The sequence below is a fragment of the Mytilus californianus genome, unplaced genomic scaffold (assembly GCF_021869535.1).
Source record: "Mytilus californianus isolate M0D057914Y unplaced genomic scaffold, xbMytCali1.0.p SCAF_5, whole genome shotgun sequence".
Taxonomy (NCBI): Eukaryota; Metazoa; Mollusca; class Bivalvia; order Mytilida; family Mytilidae; genus Mytilus; species Mytilus californianus.
Window position 1 is genome coordinate 31895692 of NW_026262701.1, and position 22746 is coordinate 31918437.

Consider the following 22746-nt stretch of genomic DNA (forward strand, 5'->3'; position numbering starts at 1 on the left):
AATCTGACCCAATTTCCTCTGCAAATAGTCTCTTCATTTTATCAGTAAATAATTCATCTTGTAAAAATGAATTATTAAAAATCCACACACCTGGATCTCTTTCTACATTACAAAAATCTACCTTCATGCTGACAATACTATGATCACTAAAACTAGTATCCTTATAATGAATATTCTTAATACATGATTTTAAATCTAATGAAACTAGAAAATAGTCTATTCTGCTTTGGGTTAAAAACCCTTGTACAACCTGTTTTCTAGAAAAAACTTTTGTATTAACATTTCTATTTCTCCATATATCATATAAACCTTTTTCTTGCATAAAATTACATAAGGATTTTACAGCCTTTTCATTACAATGCAGGGTTTTCCCACTCTTATCTAAACTGGATAATGTAGTATTAAAATCTCCAGCAACTAATACATATTTTCCTTTACTAATTTTTTGTTTACACTTTAAGAAAAACTCATACCTTTCATTTACATTATTTGGTGCATATATATTATAAATGTCAATTAATTTATCATTAATTGTCCCTTTTATATGAATAAATCTTCCATTATCATTTTCCACTTCTAAAAAAATATTTTTTAATTTCTTACTTACAAGAATAGCAACACCTTGCCTGTTATTACCACTATTACTATAAAAAATATCTCCATCCCAAATAGTTTTATCTCTTTTAATTCTTTCTACAAACAAATCATTTCAAAATGTTTCTTGTAAACATATCATATCATAAAATCTGTCATTACACAATGACAAAATACAATTCCTTTTATTACTGTCACAAAGTCCGTTACAATTAAGACTTATAACATTAAACATAGCCATTACTATATAAAATATATTGAGTATTATATAATATTTACAATCCATTTTTATTTGTTTCTATTTTTTTTCTGATGTGCCAACATAGCGGCCTTTACATTAACCTTAACCTTCAATGACTTTCTTCTTGCATTTTTTCTTAAACACATTTTTGCATTTTTCTTCTACACTAGCCCACTCACTTTCTTCAGTCAATGGGTCAGTGTCCATACTAATTTCGTCTAATTCACCACAAACACTATCATCTCCTCCCTGGCTGCATTTTTGTTCCAGAGAGGGGATGATACTAATTTTTTCATCATTAACAGTTGTTTCACATGAAACATTTTCATTCATAATTTCATTTGTACTTAACAATAAATTACATTTGCTAATATTGCTAACAGTTACAATTTGTCCATCTGAAATTTGCTCTCTGTCTTTATCCATCTTGTCGGTCGCGATCTTTGTCTTTACACCATTGTCGGTCGCGATCTTTGTCTGTTCACTATTGTCAGTCGCGATCTTTGTCTTTTCACCATTGTCGGACGCGTTATCAACGGTTTCTGTAACATCATCCTCCATGGCTTCCTCAGCATCGGTAAATTCATCCTCATCATATTCATCTCCATTACCAATACCATCACCAATTTCTCCATTACCATCATCATCATTTCCATTACCATTACCATCAACATCAGCGTCTTCTCCATTCCCATCCTCTCCATTAACTTCCCCATCATCACACATAATACTACTTGTGTGTATATCGGCCACAACTTTTACGACCTTTGACTTTTTAACATCATCACTGGTTCCCTGTTCCGAACTAATGACTGAGGGACCAATATCTGACGTATTCACACTAACAAGGTCATTTTCATTTTCACTTTCTTTTAATTCTGCATTGTTTTCTTCACTACTGGTGTTAATTTCTTGATATTTTCTTTTATTGTCAGAAACACTACCCCAGGGTGTTTTTCTTTTTCCTTCGGGTATTTGACCAAATCCTTCTCCAAAATACCGCTTTCGTGTGAGACAATCACAATCAGTTTTTGTCCGTAGGCAACTCTTACATTTATTCTCTGAACAGTTTTTACTAATATGTCCCTGTTGACCGCATTTAAAACATTTAAATTCTGGACAATCTCTATATAAATGTTCAGCACTATAACAACCAGAACAAACTTTGACCTGGTCATTATGAATAACCCTATAATATGCTGTGTCTTTCCCGCTCACTGTAAATTTCATAGAATATGGTATTGAGGCAAGTGTAGGTGGTAATTTTACTTTAAAAACCCTAGTACCATCATATACATTCGATCTGGTGCTCATTTTCCTTTTCCTAATGTCATTTACTATTTCAACACTCATTCTATCAAATCTATCAATTATTTCTTCATCTGTTACGTACATATTGAAAATTGAAACAATTCTAAATACGGAAATCAGTTCGTTTACACTACATGATTTACCTTGTATCGACATACTGTCTCCTGATATTTCTCCAACATTTCTCCTTTCCCGCATTACTACTTCATAGCCGGTATCATTCTTTGGAACACACGCTAAAACAGATCCTACTCCACATTTCTTCTCAATTTCATCTATCACTGGTTCTGGGGAAATCAATTTAGTACTGCCAACATTCACACGAACCGTTTGTTCCTTTGAATAATTATCATCCAAAGGGTACGTTTTGTCACCCATCCCGGGTGACAAATCAAAGTCTTTTTCAACAAAAAAGTTGAAAAAATAAAACGATATTAATGTATATTATCACATTCTGACGCAATATATACAAAATCACATATACGATGACTTCAAAAAACACAGTTTTTAAATTAGATTGACTCTCTCGATATAAACACCTGTTTACTCTTTCATAGGTCAACCGGAAGTCTAGTCCAACGCCTTAACCACTCGGCCACCACACTGTTACGAATGGGATTCTTAAATGTTTAGATGAACTTATAGCTACTTATCACACTGTTCGCATTTCATTTGTAAGTCGCAATTGTTTAAATGAGATACCGCAAAGGAAACGTAAACAAATAAACAGCCTTTTCATCGAAAATCCCGTGCTATTCAACTTATTTCGTGCAGAAATATTCAATTAAGTGAAACTTGATTTTTGTCAACCCGAGTACCGTTACTATAGGAATTTTTATAATCATATATATAGAGAGAAAAGAAAAAAATATTGTATTATCTCATAAACGACAATTTCAGCTAAAAAATCAATTCGCAACACGAAAGCAATGTTACATACAATATGTTTCCTGTCATAAAGGAGTAGTGGTCATAACACCTGCTGATAGTCACTTTCAGCGTAACTTCTGATTGAAGTTGCAATAAGAAAAAGACTGCCGTTAATTACAATTTAAAACCTTTACTCTTCCAGTTGCAACTGTAGATCTTTATTTCTGATTTTTAATCACATCGCTTATTCGATTTTGTTAGTTCCTGCACTCGGGTACAATTCACTCAGTTTCAGACCAGATGTCAATTTGGTGTAATAAAAATAAGACTAGTGCGGGTGGGGTTCGAACCCACGCGGACATACGTCCATTGGAACTTAAGTCCAACGCCTTAACCACTCGGCCACCACACAGTTACAAATGGGATTCTTAAATGTTTAGATGAACTTATAGCTACTTATCACACTGTTCGCATTTCATTTGTCAGTCGCAATTGTTTAAATGAGATACAGCAAAGGAAACGTAAACAAATAGACAGCCTTTTCATCGAAAATCCCGTGCTATTCAACTTATTTCGTGCAGAAATATTCAATTAAGTAAAACTTGATTTTTGTCAACCCGAGTACCGTTACTATAGGAATTTTTATAATCATATATATAGAGAAAAGAAAAAAATATTGTATTATCTCATAAAACGACAATTTCAGCTAAAAAATCAATTCGCAACACGAAAGCAATGTTACATACAATATGTTTCCTTTCATAAAGGAGTAGTGGTCATAACACCTGCTTATAGTCACTTTCAGCGTAACTTCTGATTGAAGTTGCAATAAGAAAAAGACTGCCGTTAATTACAATTTAAAACCTTTACTCTTCCAGTTGCAACTGTAGATCTTTATTTCTGAACTTTAATCACATCGCTTATTCGATATTGTTAGTTCCTGCACTCGGGTACAATTCACTCAGTTTCAGACCAGATGTCAATTTGGTGTAATAAAAATAAGACTAGTGCGGGTGGGGTTCGAACCCACGCGGACATACGTCCATTGGAACTTAAGTCCAACGCCTTAACCACTCGGCCACCACACTGTTACAAATGGGATTCTTAAATGTTTAGATGAACTTATAGCTACTTATCACACTGTTCGCATTTCATTTGTAAGTCGCAATTGTTTAAATGAGATACCGCAAAGGAAACGTAAACAAATAGACAGCCTTTTCATCGAAAATCCCGTGCGATTCAACTTATTTCGTGCAGAAATATTCAATTAAGTAAAACTTGATTTTTGTCAACCCGAGTACCGTTACTATAGGAATTTTTATAATCATATATAGAGAGAAAAGAAAAAAATATTGTATTATCTCATAAACGACAATTTCAGCTAAAAAATCAATTCGCAACACGAAAGCAATGTTACATACAATATGTTTCCTGTCATAAAGGAGTAGTGGTCATAACACCTGCTTATAGTCACTTTCAGCGTAACTTCTGATTGAAGTTGCAATAAGAAAAAGACTGCCGTTAATTACAATTTAAAACCTTTACTCTTCCAGTTGCAACTGTAGATCTTTATTTCTGAACTTTAATCACATCGCTTATTCGATATTGTTAGTTCCTGCACTCGGGTACAATTCACTCAGTTTCAGACCAGATGTCAATTTGGTGTAATAAAAATAAGACTAGTGCGGGTGGGGTTCGAACCCACGCGGACATACGTCCATTGGAACTTAAGTCCAACGCCTTTTTTTTATCATTAATAAAATTTTTATTACATGTTTACATACTGTCACCATGAGACATTCCTCATTGGTGAGAAGTTTTCTATATACAGAGTTGTTAGTAGTTAACCTCCTACATTAGTAAAAAATAAAATACATCTAGATGAGACACGTTAAAAACTTTAAAAATAGTATAGCATATTAGTCCCAATTAATTTTATAGTGATTCATTCATCAAAAGGGTATATGAATTGAACAGGACAGATTCAATATAAGTTATATATTGAAAGCGAGACAACTCTAAAATATTTTCAAAAGTCGAACACACCTAAATGCGATCGATAATTTTACATTGGAATGTGATCTTTTGTTCTAACAACCAATCAAATTGAAGTAACTGTCTAGACAAACAAAACTATGTTGTCATTTTTAATATCCAATAAAGTGTTATTGTGTAAAAAATACTTATAGAATAATTGTCTTTGTTGTGTCATTTTATAATACGTGTATGCGTATTCAATGTATCTTTTAGTTGTGTACTTGAATAAACGAAGTGCATCTATGTCTTTGTCATGAAAAACTTTTAAATTCCGTGATTTGAATATGCAAAGTCGGGCTACACTAAGGAAAAAATTTAAAAAATAAGTATTAATAACTTGTGAACGTTTCAAAAACCCAAGTAAAAATAACTGTTCATAATCAATAGAATTAACCATATCAGGCGGGTAATTGATAAAAATGTTGTGTAATATATCTTTCAGGTAATCATGAAGTGGTTTGAACTTTTGACAAAGTACAAACATGTGACTAAGATTTTCTATACCCTGGCCGCACGTTTTGCATGTGCTAGTATCTGCCTGACCTATTCTGACCAACTTTTCGAGTGTAAAAATAGCTCTATGGACAATCCTATAGTTTAAGCAATGACAATCAGGAGGTAAACAACACTGATTGACAACCAAATAAAGATTTTTGAAATTGAGAGACGGATATAGCTCCGCCCAATGCTTTTCAGCAGAGGGCGTTTCAAAAAATTTTGTCAAAAGAAGGCTGTAAAATAATTTCGTCACAGCACTTCTAATGTGAATTTCTCTATCGTTATCTAAACAAATTTTAACAATCGGAGTAATCTCAACATTTAGAGGATTTTCGGATTTTAATAGTTCTTTCCACTCGTCAGGAATACATCGAATGATTTTTTCAAAAGCTGTTTTTATTTGTTCTGTTTTTTCATCAGGAAATTTTTGTTTTATTATTTCATCTATTGAATTCGATGTGAAGAAACCCGGCATAAATTCATAGCAAATGTCTTTTATTCGTATCAAGCCTGTTTGAATGAATTTTTCAAACAGAAGCATTTTACCGTTGCATGTTATGTTTGGATTACAAAACAGCGGATTATTATATACATGTTGCACTTGAAAATCGATTTTCAAATTGGATTTTATTTTATAATACGCGTTTATCATTTCTTGATAGTAAAGCGGTAAGTGTTTAATCTGTTTTGAATTTAAATGCGTATAAACTACATCTTGTTTTAAATCCATATTATCGATTTTAGAGATAAAGTAATCAAACGCACCTTTCCAAATTGATTTACATTCAGGGTCCAAATATTTTTTAAGAAATTTTAATCTAAAGGCTTGCATTTTTAGAAAAATATCAGGAATGTTTAAGCCACCTTCCAGTTTTGTACCTACTACACTTTGATATTTTACTAAATGTGATTTACTTTGCCAAAGAAATTTTATAACAATTAGTCGGATTTCATTTTTAACTTTTTCCGGCAATGGACATACAGTTACAGTATAATATAACCGCGACATTATGAGGGAAGTTAAAACTGTAGCTCGACCTGGTAAAGTTAATTCTCTTTTATTCCAAAAGAATAAAATTGTTTTTATCTTTTTAATTTTATCCTTCCAGTTAAGAAGTTCACATAACTCTTTATCCTTTCCAACATATATGCCTAAAACTTTTGTTACATTTTCACTTTTTTGTATTTGTAATTTATTTAACTCTGAATCAGTAATACTGCCAGAACCTAAACTCATAATTTCAGATTTTTGTTTATTAATTTTAGCACCAGAAGCCTCACTGTACAAATTAAGAACTTTGAAAGCTTCATTTACAGATTTTTTATTTGAAGTAAAAATATTTGTGTCATCTGCGTGTTGAAAAATTTTAGCATTTACATTTGACTTTGGGATATTTACACTCTGAATATTTTTATTTTTAATTATAGCTTGACCTAATGGTTCTGCCACCAACACATAGAGGAGAGCAGAAACTGGACACCCTTGTTTTATTGAATTATTTAGTTTAACATACTTTGTAAGGAAACCATTACATTTTACACTGCTGTTTACATTGTTATAAAATATTTTTATCCACTGCATAAATTTAGGACCAAAACCAAATTTTTCTAAAACTAAAAACAGATAATCATGGTCAACTTTATCAAAAGCTTTTTCCTGGTCAGCTTTAATAAGATAGGCTTCTAAATCATCATTTTCAATTATTTCAATTAGATCTCTTATACTTGATGTAGTGTCTGCAATGTCGCGGCCTAGTATGCAACATGTTTGAAAACTAGACACTAATTTCGGTAGAACAAATTTTAATCTATTGGACATTATTCTAGCAATTATTTTGTAGTCTACACAAAGCAAAGATATCGGTCTAAAATTTTTTAATAGATTTTTATCCCCTTTGTTTTTATAAACTAAGTTTATTATACCATGCCGCATTGATCTTGTTAGGATGTGATCTTCTTCTATAACTTTAAAAATTTTAAGAAAAATCTCACCAAACAAATGAAAAAATTTACAGAAGAATTCAACTGTTAATCCATCAGGACCCGGAGATTTATTTTTTGACATGCCAAATAATGACGATTTAATTTCATCTAGAGTTAAATCGGTTTCTAAATTTTCACTATCTTCATCAGAAACTTTTTCAGAAATATATTCCAAAATTTCTTTTGCCTTATCTTTATTTATTACTGTACTAGAGTATAACTCTTTATAAAATTTATGTACTTCTTCTAGAATGTCATCTGTACTTGTTAAAATTTTACCCTCGGTTGTTTTTAATTCTTTTATAGCGTTACTATTTTGTTTATATTTTTCAAGTTGCAAAAAAATATTTTGAACTTTTATCTCCGTCTATAGCCCATTGGGCCTTTGAGCGCAAAATTGCACCTTTACAAATTTTATCTTCATACGTTTTAAGTTTTAGTTTCATTTCTTCAAACTTATTTACATCAAAATTTACATTATTTACCGCCATAGACGATAGTTTTTCATATTCATTTTGAAGCTTAAAATATTCGGACTTTTCAATACGCGATTTATTTTGCGCATATGATTTTGATAATTGTTTTATTTTAAATTTTAAGTTGTCATACCAAATAAGCGGCTCATCATCAAAACGTCTACAATTTTTTTTCTTTTTCAATTAATCGTGAAATTTTTTGAACATAATCCTCGTCATGTAATAATAAATTATTAAATATCCATAACCCTGGGCCTCTCTCAATTTCAGTAAAATCTATATTTAGATTGACAAAAGAGTGGTCACTGAAAGTATTATGTTTATAATACACGTTTTTGACAAATTGAGAATATGCTTTCGGAATAAAAATGTGGTCAATTCTACTTTGAATTAGGACATTTTGAACGATACGACGCCAAGAGAAGATTCGTGCATTTTGATTTCTCGCTCGCCATACATCATATAAATTAAACATATCACACATGTTTGTGAGTTCTTTGTATGCTTTATCTTGAGTGTGTTCTGTTTTACCACAACGATCAAGATTTGACAGAGATGTATTCATATCACCTAGTAAAATGATATTTTCTGAATTCGCCATTTTAGAAGCAAGTTTCTCAAAAAACTTAATTTTTTCTTGCATAATATTTGGAACATAGCAATTAATTATATCAATAGCGTTATCATCCTGTTTAAAGGAAATATGGATACATCTACCGTCAAAACTTTGAACTTCGGACACTTGATTTTGTACTCTTTTGCTTACTAAAAAAGCAACACCTTGTCTCAGGTTTACACCATTACAAAAATATATTTTTCCTTCCCAAAATTTTTCAATATTTGGAATAATATCATCATCCCAAAACGTTTCTTGGATACCAACAATATCAAAATAATTTTCTGAACAATATTTTGTAAAATTCTGAAACTTTGTTACATCTCTGAGACCATTAGCATTTATGCTAACAATATTTACCATCAACCAGAAAAATAAACAATAAAAATGTGAACCTATGAACTTGAACTTGGTTGATTAGAAGAGAGTTTAGACTTAGGATTAGACTTCATCTTCTTAATGTCCTCAGGGGTGAGGTTGGGGCTAGTAACCAAACGACGCCTTCTTTTTTTCCCATACTACGAGCCAGTTCCTCATCAGTAATTTCCATTTCTGATTCACTGGCAATCGAAGACTCTGCATTTTTATCATGATCACAATCAACCATGTCAACATTTGACTCATGAGAAACTGACTCGTTCACTTTTTTGGACCCCCCTTTTTTATGCAAAATATTTATTTCATTGTCAATTAAATTGTCTTTTGAATGTTCATGTACTTTCATAATTTCAGTTTGTTTATCATCATCGTCAGGAGTATTGTTACTGGAATCAGTTTTAATATTTTCATCTAGGTTTAGTTCATCTTGGTCAGTATTAACATCCGAATTTTCTTTTACATCTGTCGAGTCACGGTCATCTAAATTTAACACATCATCTACATCACCACGTTCACCATTTTTAACCTCATCATCTTCTTCCATTTGATCATCATTAGTAGCATTTTCATTTTCGACATTAGAGTCTTCAACATTAGAGTCATTTTGGGGTTCTGTATCAGGACGATCATAACCCCATACAGGTTCACAAATACAGCTGGCTGGATATCTATGACACTTATCACAGCGTGGTTTCGGACAATTGCGAGCCAAATGTCCACTATCTTTGCAACGATAACACATATTGTCAGGGCAGTTGATATACACATGGCCGGATTCGAAGCATTTCGAGCAGACCTTTTTCTGATTGTCATGTAATACACGTATATATTCATGGGAATTAACACCTGTTAAAAACTTCATAGTATACGGTAAACTTTGACGAAAATCTGGGAACCTTACTACCACGTACCTTGTACCATCTGCAATAGTCGTGCCCGGATGCATTCGGCGTTTAATGGACGATATTAACTCAGCACCGAAATCTTCAAGTTTTTTCGTAATTTCTTCATCCGTCACATAATAAGACACATTAAGGAAACTCACCATCTTTTCTTTCGAAAATACAGCGTTTGGCTTAAATGTCTCATTGTTAACTTTGAACCCCGTGTCGCATATTAAATCAACAGCTTCTATTTCTTTGAGTGTTATCTCATATATGTTTCCACTTTTAGGGACACAAGCCTCCACTACACCTTCACCAACTTCTGCCTCTACACTATTAATAACCGATAAGGCCGAAACATTTTTATTGTCCCCAACATCAACTAGGACAGTCTGTTCCTTCACAGTTCTATTCGCCCCCCTTCCACCAGGCATGCTTATAGTCACTTTCAGCGTAACTTCTGATTGAAGTTGCAATAAGAAAAAGACTGCCGTTAATTACAATTTAAAACCTTAACTCTTCCAGTTGCAACTGTAGATCTTTATTTCTGAACTTTAATCACATCGCTTATTCGATATTGTTAGTTCCTGCACTCGGGTACAATTCACTCAGTTTCAGACCAGATGTCAATTTGGTGTAATAAAAATAAGACTAGTGCGGGTGGGGTTCGAACCCACGCGGACATACGTCCATTGGAACTTAAGTCCAACGCCTTAACCACTCGGCCACCACACTGTTACAAATGGGATTCTTAAATGTTTAGATGAACTTATAGCTACTTATCACACTGTTCGCATTTCATTTGTAAGTCGCAATTGTTTAAATGAGATACCGCAAAGGAAACGTAAACAAATAGACAGCCTTTTCATCGAAAATCCCGTGCGATTCAACTTATTTCGTGCAGAAATATTCAATTAAGTAAAACTTGATTTTTGTCAACCCGAGTACCGTTACTATAGGAATTTTTATAATCATATATATAGAGAAAAGAAAAAAATATTGTATTATCTCATAAACGACAATTTCAGCTAAAAAATCAATTCGCAACACGAAAGCAATGTTACATACAATATGTTTCCTGTCATAAAGGAGTAGTGGTCATAACACCTGCTTATAGTCACTTTCAGCGTAACTTCTGATTGAAGTTGCAATAAGAAAAAGACTGCCGTTAATTACAATTTAAAACTTTTACTCTTCCAGTTGCAACTGTAGATCTTTATTTCTGAACTTTAATCACATCGCTTATTCGATATTGTTAGTTCCTGCACTCGGGTACAATTCACTCAGTTTCAGACCAGATGTCAATTTGGTGTAATAAAAATAAGACTAGTGCGGGTGGGGTTCGAACCCACGCGGACATACGTCCATTGGAACTTAAGTCCAACGCCTTAACCACTCGGCCACCACACTGTTACAAATGGGAATCTTAAATGTTTAGATGAACTTATAGCTACTTATCACACTGTTCGCATTTCATTTGTAAGTCGCAATTGTTTAAATGAGATACCGCAAAGGAAACGTAAACAAATAGACAGCCTTTTCATCGAAAATCCCGTGCGATTCAACTTATTTCGTGCAGAAATATTCAATTAAGTAAAACTTGATTTTTGTCAACCCGAGTACCGTTACTATAGGAATTTTTATAATCATATATATAGAGAAAAGAAAAAAATATTGTATTATCTCATAAACGACAATTTCAGCTAAAAAATCAATTCGCAACACGAAAGCAATATTACATACAATATGTTTCCTGTCATAAAGGAGTAGTGGTCATAACACCTGCTTATAGTCACTTTCAGCGTAACTTCTGATTGAAGTTGCAATAAGAAAAAGACTGCCGTTAATTACAATTTAAAACCTTTACTCTTCCAGTTGCAACTGTAGATCTTTATTTCTGAACTTTAATCACATCGCTTATTCGATATTGTTAGTTCCTGCACTCGGGTACAATTCACTCAGTTTCAGACCAGATGTCAATTTGGTGTAATAAAAATAAGACTAGTGCGGGTGGGGTTCGAACCCACGCGGACATACGTCCATTGGAACTTAAGTCCAACGCCATAGTCACTTGGCCACCACACTGTTACAAATGGGATTCTTAAATGTTTAGATGAACTTATAGCTACTTATCACACTGTTCGCATTTCATTTGTAAGTCGCAATTGTTTAAATGAGATACCGCAAAGGAAACGTAAACAAATAGACAGCCTTTTCATCGAAAATCCCGTGCGATTCAACTTATTTCGTGCAGAAATATTCAATTAAGTAAAACTTGATTTTTGTCAACCCGAGTACCGTTACTATAGGAATTTTTATAATCATATATATAGAGAAAAGAAAAAAATATGTATTATCTCATAAACGACAATTTCAGCTAAAAAATAATTTCGCAACACGAAAGCAATGTTACATACAATATGTTTCCTGTCATAAAGGAGTAGTGGTCATAACACCTGCTTATAGTCACTTTCAGCGTAACTTCTGATTGAAGTTGCAATAAGAAAAAGACTGCCGTTAATTACAATTTAAAACCTTTACTCTTCCAGTTGCAACTGTAGATCTTTATTTCTGAACTTTAATCACATCGCTTATTCGATATTGTTAGTTCCTGCACTCGGGTACAATTCACTCAGTTTCAGACCAGATGTCAATTTGGTGTAATAAAAATAAGACTAGTGCGGGTGGGGTTCGAACCCACGCGGACATACGTCCATTGGAACTTAAATCCAACGCCTTAACCACTCGGCCACCACACTGTTACAAATGGGATTCTTAAATATTTAGATGAACTCATAGCTACTTATCACACTGTTCGCATTTCATTTGTAAGTCGCAATTGTTTAAATGAGATACCGCAAAGGAAACGTAAACAAATAGACAGCCTTTTCATCGAAAATCCCGTGTGATTCAACTTATTTTGTGCAGAAATATTCAATTAAGTAAAACTTGATTTTTGTCAACCCGAGTACCGTTACTATAGGAATTTTTATAATCATATATATAGAGAAAAGAAAAAAATATTGTATTATCTCATAAACGACAATTTCAGCTAAAAAATCAATTCGCAACACGAAAGCAATGTTACATACAATATGTTTCCTGTCATAAAGGAGTAGTGGTCATAACACCTGCTTATAGTCACTTTCAGCGTAACTTCTGATTGAAGTTGCAATAAGAAAAAAGACTGCCGTTAATTACAATTTAAAACCTTTACTCTTCCAGTTGCAACTGTAGATCTTTATTTCTGAACTTTAATCACATCGCTTATTCGATATTGTTAGTTCCTGCACTCGGGTACAATTCACTCAGTTTCAGACCAGATGTCAATTTGGTGTAATAAAAATAAGACTAGTGCGGGTGGGGTTCGAACCCACGCGGACATACGTCCATTGGAACTTAAGTCCAACGCCTTAACCACTCGGCCACCACACTGTTACAAATGGGATTCTTAAATGTTTAGATGAACTTATAGCTACTTATCACACTGTTCGCATTTCATTTGTAAGTCGCAATTGTTTAAATGAGATACCGCAAAGGAAACGTAAACAAATAGACAGCCTTTTCATCGAAAATCCCGTGCGATTCAACTTATTTCGTGCAGAAATATTCAATTAAGTAAAACTTGATTTTTGTCAACCCGAGTACCGTTACTATAGGAATTATTATAATCATATATATAGAAAAAAGAAAAAAATATTGTATTATCTCATAAACGACAATTTCAGCTAAAAAATCAATTCGCAACACGAAAGCAATGTTACATACAATATGTTTCCTGTCATAAAGGAGTAGTGGTCATAACACCTGCTTATAGTCACTTTCAGCGTAACTTCTGATTGAAGTTGCAATAAGAAAAAGACTGCCGTTAGTTACAATTTAAAACCTTTACTCTTCCAGTTGCAAATGTAGATCTTTATTTCTGAACTTTAATCACATCGCTTATTCGATATTGTTAGTTCCTGCACTCGGGTACAATTCACTCAGTTTCAGACCAGATGTCAATTTGGTGTAATAAAAATAAGACTAGTGCGGGTGGGGTTCGAACCCACGCGGACATACGTCCATTGGAACTTAAGTCCAACGCCTTAACCACTCGGCCACCACACTGTTACAAATGGGATTCTTAAATGTTTAGATGAACTTATAGCTACTTATCACACTGTTCGCATTTCATTTGTAAGTCGCAATTGTTTAAATGAGATACCGCAAAGGAAACGTAAACAAATAGACAGCCTTTTCATCGAAAATCCCGTGCGATTCAACTTATTTTGTGCAGAAATATTCAATTAAGTGAAACTTGATTTTTGTCAACCCGAGTACCGTTACTATAGGAATTTTTATAATCATATATATAGAGAAAAGAAAAAAATATTGTATTATCTCATAAACGACAATTTCAGCTAAAAAATCAATTCGCAACACGAAAGCAATGTTACATACAATATGTTTCCTGTCATAAAGGAGTAGTGGTCATAACACCTGCTTATAGTCACTTTCAGCGTAACTTCTGATTGAAGTTGCAATAAGAAAAAAGACTGCCGTTAATTACAATTTAAAACCTTTACTCTTCCAGTTGCAACTGTAGATCTTTATTTCTGAACTTTAATCACATCGCTTATTCGATATTGTTAGTTCCTGCACTCGGGTACAATTCACTCTGTTTCAGACCAGATGTCAATTTGGTGTAATAAAAATAAGACTAGTGCGGGTGGGGTTCGAACCCACGCGGACATACGTCCATTGGAACTTAAGTCCAACGCCTTAACCACTCGGCCACCACACTGTTACAAATGGGATTCTTAAATGTTTAGATGAACTTATAGCTACTTATCACACTGCTCGCATTTCATTTGTAAGTCGCAATTGTTTAAATGAGATACCGCAAAGGAAACGTAAACAAATAGACAGCCTTTTCATCGAAAATCCCGTGCGATTCAACTTATTTCGTGCAGAAATATTCAATTAAGTAAAACTTGATTTTTGTCAACCCGAGTACCGTTACTATAGGAATTTTTATAATCATATATATAGAGAAAAGAAAAAAATATTGTATTATCTCATAAACGACAATTTCAGCTAAAAAATCAATTCGCAACACGAAAGCAATGTTACATACAATATGTTTCCTGTCATAAAGGAGTAGTGGTCATAACACCTGCTTATAGTCACTTTCAGTGTAACTTCTGATTGAAGTGGCAATAAGAAAAAAGACTGCCGTTAATTACAATTTAAAACCTTTACTCTTCCAGTTGCAACTGTAGATCTTTATTTCTGAACTTTAATCACATCGCTTATTCGATATTGTTAGTTCCTGCACTCGGGTACAATTCACTCAGTTTCAGACCAGATGTCAATTTGGTGTAATAAAAATAAGACTAGTGCGGGTGGGGTTCGAACCCACGCGGACATACGTCCATTGGAACTTAAGTCCAACGCCTTAACCACTCGGCCACCACACTGTTACAAATGGGATTCTTAAATGTTTAGATGAACTTATAGCTACTTATCACACTGTTCGCATTTCATTTGTAAGTCGCAATTGACTAAATGAGATACCGCAAAGGAAACGTAAACAAATAGACAGCCTTTTCATCGAAAATCCCGTGCGATTCAACTTATTTCGTGCAGAAATATTCAATTAAGTAAAACTTGATTTTTGTCAACCCGAGTACCGTTACTATAGGAATTTTATAATCATATATATAGAGAAAAGACAAAAATATTGTATTATCTCATAAACGACAATTTCAGCTAAAAAATCAATTCGCAACACGAAAGCAATGTTACATACAATATGTTTCCTGTCATAAAGGAGTAGTGGTCATAACACCTGCTTATAGTCACTTTCAGCGTAACTTCTGATTGAAGTTGCAATAAGAAAAAGACTGCCGTTAATTACAATTTAAAACTTTTACTCTTCCAGTTGCAACTGTAGATCTTTATTTCTGAACTTTAATCACATCGCTTATTCGATATTGTTAGTTCCTGCACTCGGGTACAATTCACTCAGTTTCAGACCAGATGTCAATTTGGTGTAATAAAAATAAGACTAGTGCGGGTGGGGTTCGAACCCACGCGGACATACGTCCATTGGAACTTAAGTCCAACGCCTTAACCACTCGGCCACCACACTGTTACAAATGGGATTCTTAAATGTTTAGATGAACTTATAGCTACTTATCACACTGTTCGCATTTCATTTGTAAGTCGCAATTGTTTAAATGAGATACCGCAAAGGAAACGTAAACAAATAGACAGCCTTTTCATCGAAAATCCCGTGCGATTCAACTTATTTCGTGCAGAAATATTCAATTAAGTAAAACTTGATTTTTGTCAACCCGAGTACCGTTACTATAGGAATTTTTATAATCATATATATAGAGAAAAGAAAAAAATATTGTATTATCTCATAAACGACAATTTCAGCTAAAAAATCAATTCGCAACACGAAAGCAATGTTACATACAATATGTTTCCTGTCATAAAGGAGTAGTGGTCATAACACCTGCTTATAGTCACTTTCAGCGTAACTTCTGATTGAAGTTGCAATAAGAAAAAGACTGCCGTTAATTACAATTTAAAACCTTTACTCTTCCAGTTGCAACTGTAGATCTTTATTTCTGAACTTTAATCACATCGCTTATTCGATATTGTTAGTTCCTGCACTCGGGTACAATTCACTCAGTTTCAGACCAGATGTCAATTTGGTGTAATAAAAATAAGACTAGTGCGGGTGGGGTTCGAACCCACGCGGACATACGTCCATTGGAACTTAAGTCCAACGCCTTTTTTTTTTTATCTTTATATTTATTAAACCTCAATTCTATTATTTACAACAAGTTTACATATTATCACAGAAAACATAGAGTCCCTATACTACCATTCTACAGCATTCTTTCATCTTACAACCAATAACAATCACACTAATCCTAAATTTACTTCATTATATTAATAACACCGTATATATATACCTTGTATTCAACCATTATTTTTAACTGTCTATTCAAAAATTCAACAATGTTCATTTGTAGCGTTTGCGGATGGATTCCATTCCTGAAAACGCATTCAACGAAGTCAAAGTTTTTCATAAATAAACACAAAAAAATTAGCTTGCAACTAAGTATATACCGCAATATAAATGAATTAAATCACTCACAGAATTATACAAAACTTCACGCAAACCTATCACACAAAAGACTTATAGATGACTTCATTATATTGTCGACAATTTATTACATTTCACATAGTTAATCATCAATTGAATTGCTTCCTTCGCTTTTTCCGAATAAAAATCCGTCTCTGTTATATCATCAAACTGCTTAAAAAGTAGTCGCAAATAATGTTCATATCTTGCATCCCGGTTATCAACCGCTTCAACAGATTTTCTATTTACATTACATGTAACTATAAGGTTCTTATTAATGATCTTTCCGATCAAAACATCACCACTTGTAAGACTTCTTTTACAAACAATTTTCCGGAATTCTTCATGTTTCGATTCTATAATATCTTTATTACAAACATCACTACTTTGTTCTTTCATTTCAATTTCTTTACTATGTTTACGTTTCACTATTTGTTTACGTTTTTCTTTACACTCTATTGTCTCTCCTACAGGTAAATTCCTGTCGCTATTAATAACCTGTTTTACGGGTATCATATCAACAGTAACTGGTTTATTAAATGTACATCGTTCTATATTCTCATCCACGTGTTGAATTGGAATACTATGTGTGAATGAAGAGGCTCCCATAAGGGAAATGTCTGTAATCATTGCACGTTCCTCGCATTTATCCACGGTACAAGCTTCAATGTTCATATTATCAATTACAATACTTTCATTATCTTCAACGTTCAAAACGTCTGTGTTACTTTGAATGAAATTAAATTCTTTCAAACGTTTATTGTCTCTCTTTCTTGCCGATTCTGATTTACGTTTTACCTGCCTATTTGTATCAGTATTCGAGAACATAATCGAAATTCTTGTTTTGTCATTATCACCATGGAAACTATATGTTATATTTCCATATTCCTCACATGCACATTCTATTGCCTTTATAAGAAACTTAGGTAATCTATCCATAACGCACAGTCAAATTTTTCATAAATGAAACAAAATAAACCAACGGAGCCTCTGATCAGGTTCGATACACAATTCAGCCGTTAAAATAGATATTTTAAACGGATATTCTCTTAAAAAATAGTTTAATTGACTTACTGCATACAAGGTCCGAAAATGATACACATTTCACTGCTTGGAATTCCGAGCTTAACCTTGATAACTGAATCAAATAAATCCTACTCTCAAAAGACGTGTATACACTTCAAAACACTAACCGGAAGTCTCGAACCCACGCGGACATACGTCCATTGGAACTTAAGTCCAACGCCTTAACCACTCGGCCACCACACTGTTACAAATGGGATTCTTAAATGTTTAGATGAACTTATAGCTACTTATCACACTGTTCGCATTTCATTTGTAAGTCGCAATTGTTTAAATGAGATACCGCAAAGGAAACGTAAACAAATAGACAGCCTTTTCATCGAAAATCCCGTGCGATTCAACTTATTTCGTGCAGAAATATTCAATTAAGTAAAACTTGATTTTTGTCAACCCGAGTACCGTTACTATAGGAAGTTTTATAATCATATATATAGAGAAAAGAAAAAAATATTGTATTATCTCATAAACGACAATTTCAGCTAAAAAATCAATTCGCAACACGAAAGCAATGTTACATACAATATGTTTCCTGTCATAAAGCAGTAGTGGTCATAACACCTGCTTATAGTCACTTTCAGCGTAACTTCTGATTGAAGTTGCAATAAGAAAAAGACTGCCGTTAATTACAATTTAAAACCTTTACTCTTCCAGTTGCAACTGTAGATCTTTATTTCTGAACTTTAATCACATCGCTTATTCGATATTGTTAGTTCCTGCACTCGGGTACAATTCACTCAGTTTCAGACCAGATGTCAATTTGGTGTAATAAAAATAAGACTAGTGCGGGTGGGGTTCGAACCCACGCGGACATACGTCCATTGGAACTTAAGTCCAACGCCTTAACCACTCGGCCACCACACTGTTACAAATGGGATTCTTAAATGTTTAGATGAACTTATAGCTACTTATCACACTGTTCGCATTTCATTTGTAAGTCGCAATTGTTTAAATGAGATACCGCAAAGGAAACGTAAACAAATAGACAGCCTTTTCATCGAAAATCCCGTGCGATTCAACTTATTTCGTGCAGAAATATTCAATTAAGTAAAACTTGATTTTTGTCAACCCGAGTACCGTTACTATAGGAATTTTTATAATCATATATATAGAGAAAAGAAAAAAATATTGTATTATCTCATAAACGACAATTTCAGCTAAAAAATCAATTCGCAACACGAAAGCAATGTTACATACAATATGTTTCCTGTCATAAAGCAGTAGTGGTCATAACACCTGCTTATAGTCACTTTCAGCGTAACTTCTGATTGAAGTTGCAATAAGAAAAAGACTGCCGTTAATTACAATTTAAAACCTTTACTCTTCCAGTTGCAACTGTAGATCTTTATTTCTGAACTTTAATCACATCGCTTATTCGATATTGTTAGTTCCTGCACTCGGGTACAATTCACTCAGTTTCAGACCAGATGTCAATTTGGTGTAATAAAAATAAGACTAGTGCGGGTGGGGTTCGAACCCACGCGGACATACGTCCATTGGAACTTAAGTCCAACGCCTTAACCACTCGGCCACCACACTGTTACAAATGGGATTCTTAAATGTTTAGATGAACTTATAGCTACTTATCACACTGTTCGCATTTCATTTGTAAGTCGCAATTGTTTAAATGAGATACCGCAAAGGAAACGTAAACAAATAGACAGCCTTTTCATCGAAAATCCCGTGCGATTCAACTTATTTCGTGCAGAAATATTCAATTAAGTAAAACTTGATTTTTGTCAACCCGAGTACCGTTACTATAGGAATTTTTATAATCATATATATAGAGAAAAGAAAAAAATATTGTATTATCTCATAAACGACAATTTCAGCTAAAAAATCAATTCGCAACACGAAAGCAATGTTACATACAATATGTTTCCTGTCATAAAGCAGTAGTGGTCATAACACCTGCTTATAGTCACTTTCAGCGTAACTTCTGATTGAAGTTGCAATAAGAAAAAGACTGCCGTTAATTACAATTTAAAACCTTTACTCTTCCAGTTGCAACTGTAGATCTTTATTTCTGAACTTTAATCACATCGCTTATTCGATATTGTTAGTTCCTGCACTCGGGTACAATTCACTCAGTTTCAGACCAGATGTCAATTTGGTGTAATAAAAATAAGACTAGTGCGGGTGGGGTTCGAACCCACGCGGACATACGTCCATTGGAACTTAAGTCCAACGCCTTAACCACTCGGCCACCACACTGTTACAAATGGGATTCTTAAATGTTTAGATGAACTTATAGCTACTTATCACACTGTTCGCATTTCATTTGTAAGTCGCAATTGTTTAAATGAGATACCGCAAAGGAAACGTAAACAAATAGACAGCCTTTTCATCGAAAATCCCGTGCGATTCAACTTATTTCGTGCAGAAATATTCAATTAAGTAAAACTTGATTTTTGTCAACCCGAGTACCGTTACTATAGGAATTTTTATAATCATATATATAGAGAAAAGAAAAAAATATTGTATTATCTCATAAACGACAATTTCAGCTAAAAAATCAATTCGCAACACGAAAGCAATGTTACATACAATATGTTTCCTGTCATAAAGCAGTAGTGGTCATAACACCTGCTTATAGTCACTTTCAGCGTAACTTCTGATTGAAGTTGCAATAAGAAAAAGACTGCCGTTAATTACAATTTAAAACCTTTACTCTTCCAGTTGCAACTGTAGATCTTTATTTCTGAACTTTAATCACATCGCTTATTCGATATTGTTAGTTCCTGCACTCGGGTACAATTCACTCAGTTTCAGACCAGATGTCAATTTGGTGTAATAAAAATAAGACTAGTGCGGGTGGGGTTCGAACCCACGCGGACATACGTCCATTGGAACTTAAGTCCAACGCCTTAACCACTCGGCCACCACACTGTTACAAATGGGATTCTTAAATGTTTAGATGAACTTATAGCTACTTATCACACTGTTCGCATTTCATTTGTAAGTCGCAATTGTTTAAATGAGATACCGCAAAGGAAACGTAAACAAATAGACAGCCTTTTCATCGAAAATCCCGTGCGATTCAACTTATTTCGTGCAGAAATATTCAATTAAGTAAAACTTGATTTTTGTCAACCCGAGTACCGTTACTATAGGAATTTTTATAATCATATATATAGAGAAAAGAAAAAAATATTGTATTATCTCATAAACGACAATTTCAGCTAAAAAATCAATTCGCAACACGAAAGCAATGTTACATACAATATGTTTCCTGTCATAAAGCAGTAGTGGTCATAACACCTGCTTATAGTCACTTTCAGCGTAACTTCTGATTGAAGTTGCAATAAGAAAAAGACTGCCGTTAATTACAATTTAAAACCTTTACTCTTCCAGTTGCAACTGTAGATCTTTATTTCTGAACTTTAATCACATCGCTTATTCGATATTGTTAGTTCCTGCACTCGGGTACAATTCACTCAGTTTCAGACCAGATGTCAATTTGGTGTAATAAAAATAAGACTAGTGCGGGTGGGGTTCGAACCCACGCGGACATACGTCCATTGGAACTTAAGTCCAACGCCTTAACCACTCGGCCACCACACTGTTACAAATGGGATTCTTAAATGTTTAGATGAACTTATAGCTACTTATCACACTGTTCGCATTTCATTTGTAAGTCGCAATTGTTTAAATGAGATACCGCAAAGGAAACGTAAACAAATAGACAGCCTTTTCATCGAAAATCCCGTGCGATTCAACTTATTTCGTGCAGAAATATTCAATTAAGTAAAACTTGATTTTTGTCAACCCGAGTACCGTTACTATAGGAATTTTTATAATCATATATATAGAGAAAAGAAAAAAATATTGTATTATCTCATAAACGACAATTTCAGCTAAAAAATCAATTCGCAACACGAAAGCAATGTTACATACAATATGTTTCCTGTCATAAAGGAGTAGTGGTCATAACACCTGCTTATAGTCACTTTCAGCGTAACTTCTGATTGAAGTTGCAATAAGAAAAAGACTGCCGTTAATTACAATTTAAAACCTTTACTCTTCCAGTTGCAACTGTAGATCTTTATTTCTGAACTTTAATCACATCGCTTATTCGATATTGTTAGTTCCTGCACTCGGGTACAATTCACTCAGTTTCAGACCAGATGTCAATTTGGTGTAATAAAAATAAGACTAGTGCGGGTGGGGTTCGAACCCACGCGGACATACGTCCATTGGAACTTAAGTCCAACGCCTTAACCACTCGGCCACCACACTGTTACAAATGGGATTCTTAAATGTTTAGATGAACTTATAGCTACTTATCACACTGTTCGCATTTCATTTGTAAGTCGCAATTGTTTAAATGAGATACCGCAAAGGAAACGTAAACAAATAGACAGCCTTTTCATCGAAAATCCCGTGCGATTCAACTTATTTCGTGCAGAAATATTCAATTAAGTAAAACTTGATTTTTGTCAACCCGAGTACCGTTACTATAGGAATTTTTATAATCATATATATAGAGAAAAGAAAAAAATATTGTATTATCTCATAAACGACAATTTCAGCTAAAAAATCAATTCGCAACACGAAAGCAATGTTACATACAATATGTTTCCTGTCATAAAGGAGTAGTGGTCATAACACCTGCTTATAGTCACTTTCAG

General features: G+C 33.7%; 17 non-coding genes across 17 annotated transcripts; all 17 read right to left on the reverse strand.

Moving 5' to 3' along the window:
- Positions 1-3345: 3345 nt before the first annotated feature.
- Positions 3346-3428, reverse strand: Trnal-uaa (transfer RNA leucine (anticodon UAA)). Its single transcript has one exon. It is a non-coding gene; the product is annotated as a tRNA-Leu (tRNA).
- Positions 3429-4021: 593 nt separating this feature from the next.
- Positions 4022-4104, reverse strand: Trnal-uaa (transfer RNA leucine (anticodon UAA)). Its single transcript has one exon. It is a non-coding gene; the product is annotated as a tRNA-Leu (tRNA).
- Positions 4105-10540: 6436 nt separating this feature from the next.
- Trnal-uaa (transfer RNA leucine (anticodon UAA)) lies at positions 10541-10623 on the reverse strand. The gene has a single exon. It is a non-coding gene; the product is annotated as a tRNA-Leu (tRNA).
- A 592-nt stretch (positions 10624-11215) lies between these two features.
- Positions 11216-11298, reverse strand: Trnal-uaa (transfer RNA leucine (anticodon UAA)). Its single transcript has one exon. It is a non-coding gene; the product is annotated as a tRNA-Leu (tRNA).
- A 592-nt stretch (positions 11299-11890) lies between these two features.
- Positions 11891-11973, reverse strand: Trnal-uaa (transfer RNA leucine (anticodon UAA)). The gene has a single exon. It is a non-coding gene; the product is annotated as a tRNA-Leu (tRNA).
- Positions 11974-12564: 591 nt separating this feature from the next.
- Trnal-uaa (transfer RNA leucine (anticodon UAA)) lies at positions 12565-12647 on the reverse strand. Its single transcript has one exon. It is a non-coding gene; the product is annotated as a tRNA-Leu (tRNA).
- Positions 12648-13240: 593 nt separating this feature from the next.
- On the reverse strand, positions 13241-13323 carry Trnal-uaa (transfer RNA leucine (anticodon UAA)). The gene has a single exon. It is a non-coding gene; the product is annotated as a tRNA-Leu (tRNA).
- A 592-nt stretch (positions 13324-13915) lies between these two features.
- Positions 13916-13998, reverse strand: Trnal-uaa (transfer RNA leucine (anticodon UAA)). Its single transcript has one exon. It is a non-coding gene; the product is annotated as a tRNA-Leu (tRNA).
- Positions 13999-14591: 593 nt separating this feature from the next.
- On the reverse strand, positions 14592-14674 carry Trnal-uaa (transfer RNA leucine (anticodon UAA)). Its single transcript has one exon. It is a non-coding gene; the product is annotated as a tRNA-Leu (tRNA).
- A 593-nt stretch (positions 14675-15267) lies between these two features.
- Positions 15268-15350, reverse strand: Trnal-uaa (transfer RNA leucine (anticodon UAA)). The gene has a single exon. It is a non-coding gene; the product is annotated as a tRNA-Leu (tRNA).
- Positions 15351-15941: 591 nt separating this feature from the next.
- On the reverse strand, positions 15942-16024 carry Trnal-uaa (transfer RNA leucine (anticodon UAA)). The gene has a single exon. It is a non-coding gene; the product is annotated as a tRNA-Leu (tRNA).
- A 2872-nt stretch (positions 16025-18896) lies between these two features.
- Trnal-uaa (transfer RNA leucine (anticodon UAA)) lies at positions 18897-18979 on the reverse strand. The gene has a single exon. It is a non-coding gene; the product is annotated as a tRNA-Leu (tRNA).
- A 592-nt stretch (positions 18980-19571) lies between these two features.
- Trnal-uaa (transfer RNA leucine (anticodon UAA)) lies at positions 19572-19654 on the reverse strand. Its single transcript has one exon. It is a non-coding gene; the product is annotated as a tRNA-Leu (tRNA).
- Positions 19655-20246: 592 nt separating this feature from the next.
- On the reverse strand, positions 20247-20329 carry Trnal-uaa (transfer RNA leucine (anticodon UAA)). The gene has a single exon. It is a non-coding gene; the product is annotated as a tRNA-Leu (tRNA).
- Positions 20330-20921: 592 nt separating this feature from the next.
- Trnal-uaa (transfer RNA leucine (anticodon UAA)) lies at positions 20922-21004 on the reverse strand. The gene has a single exon. It is a non-coding gene; the product is annotated as a tRNA-Leu (tRNA).
- Positions 21005-21596: 592 nt separating this feature from the next.
- On the reverse strand, positions 21597-21679 carry Trnal-uaa (transfer RNA leucine (anticodon UAA)). The gene has a single exon. It is a non-coding gene; the product is annotated as a tRNA-Leu (tRNA).
- Positions 21680-22271: 592 nt separating this feature from the next.
- On the reverse strand, positions 22272-22354 carry Trnal-uaa (transfer RNA leucine (anticodon UAA)). Its single transcript has one exon. It is a non-coding gene; the product is annotated as a tRNA-Leu (tRNA).
- Positions 22355-22746: the final 392 nt, after the last annotated feature.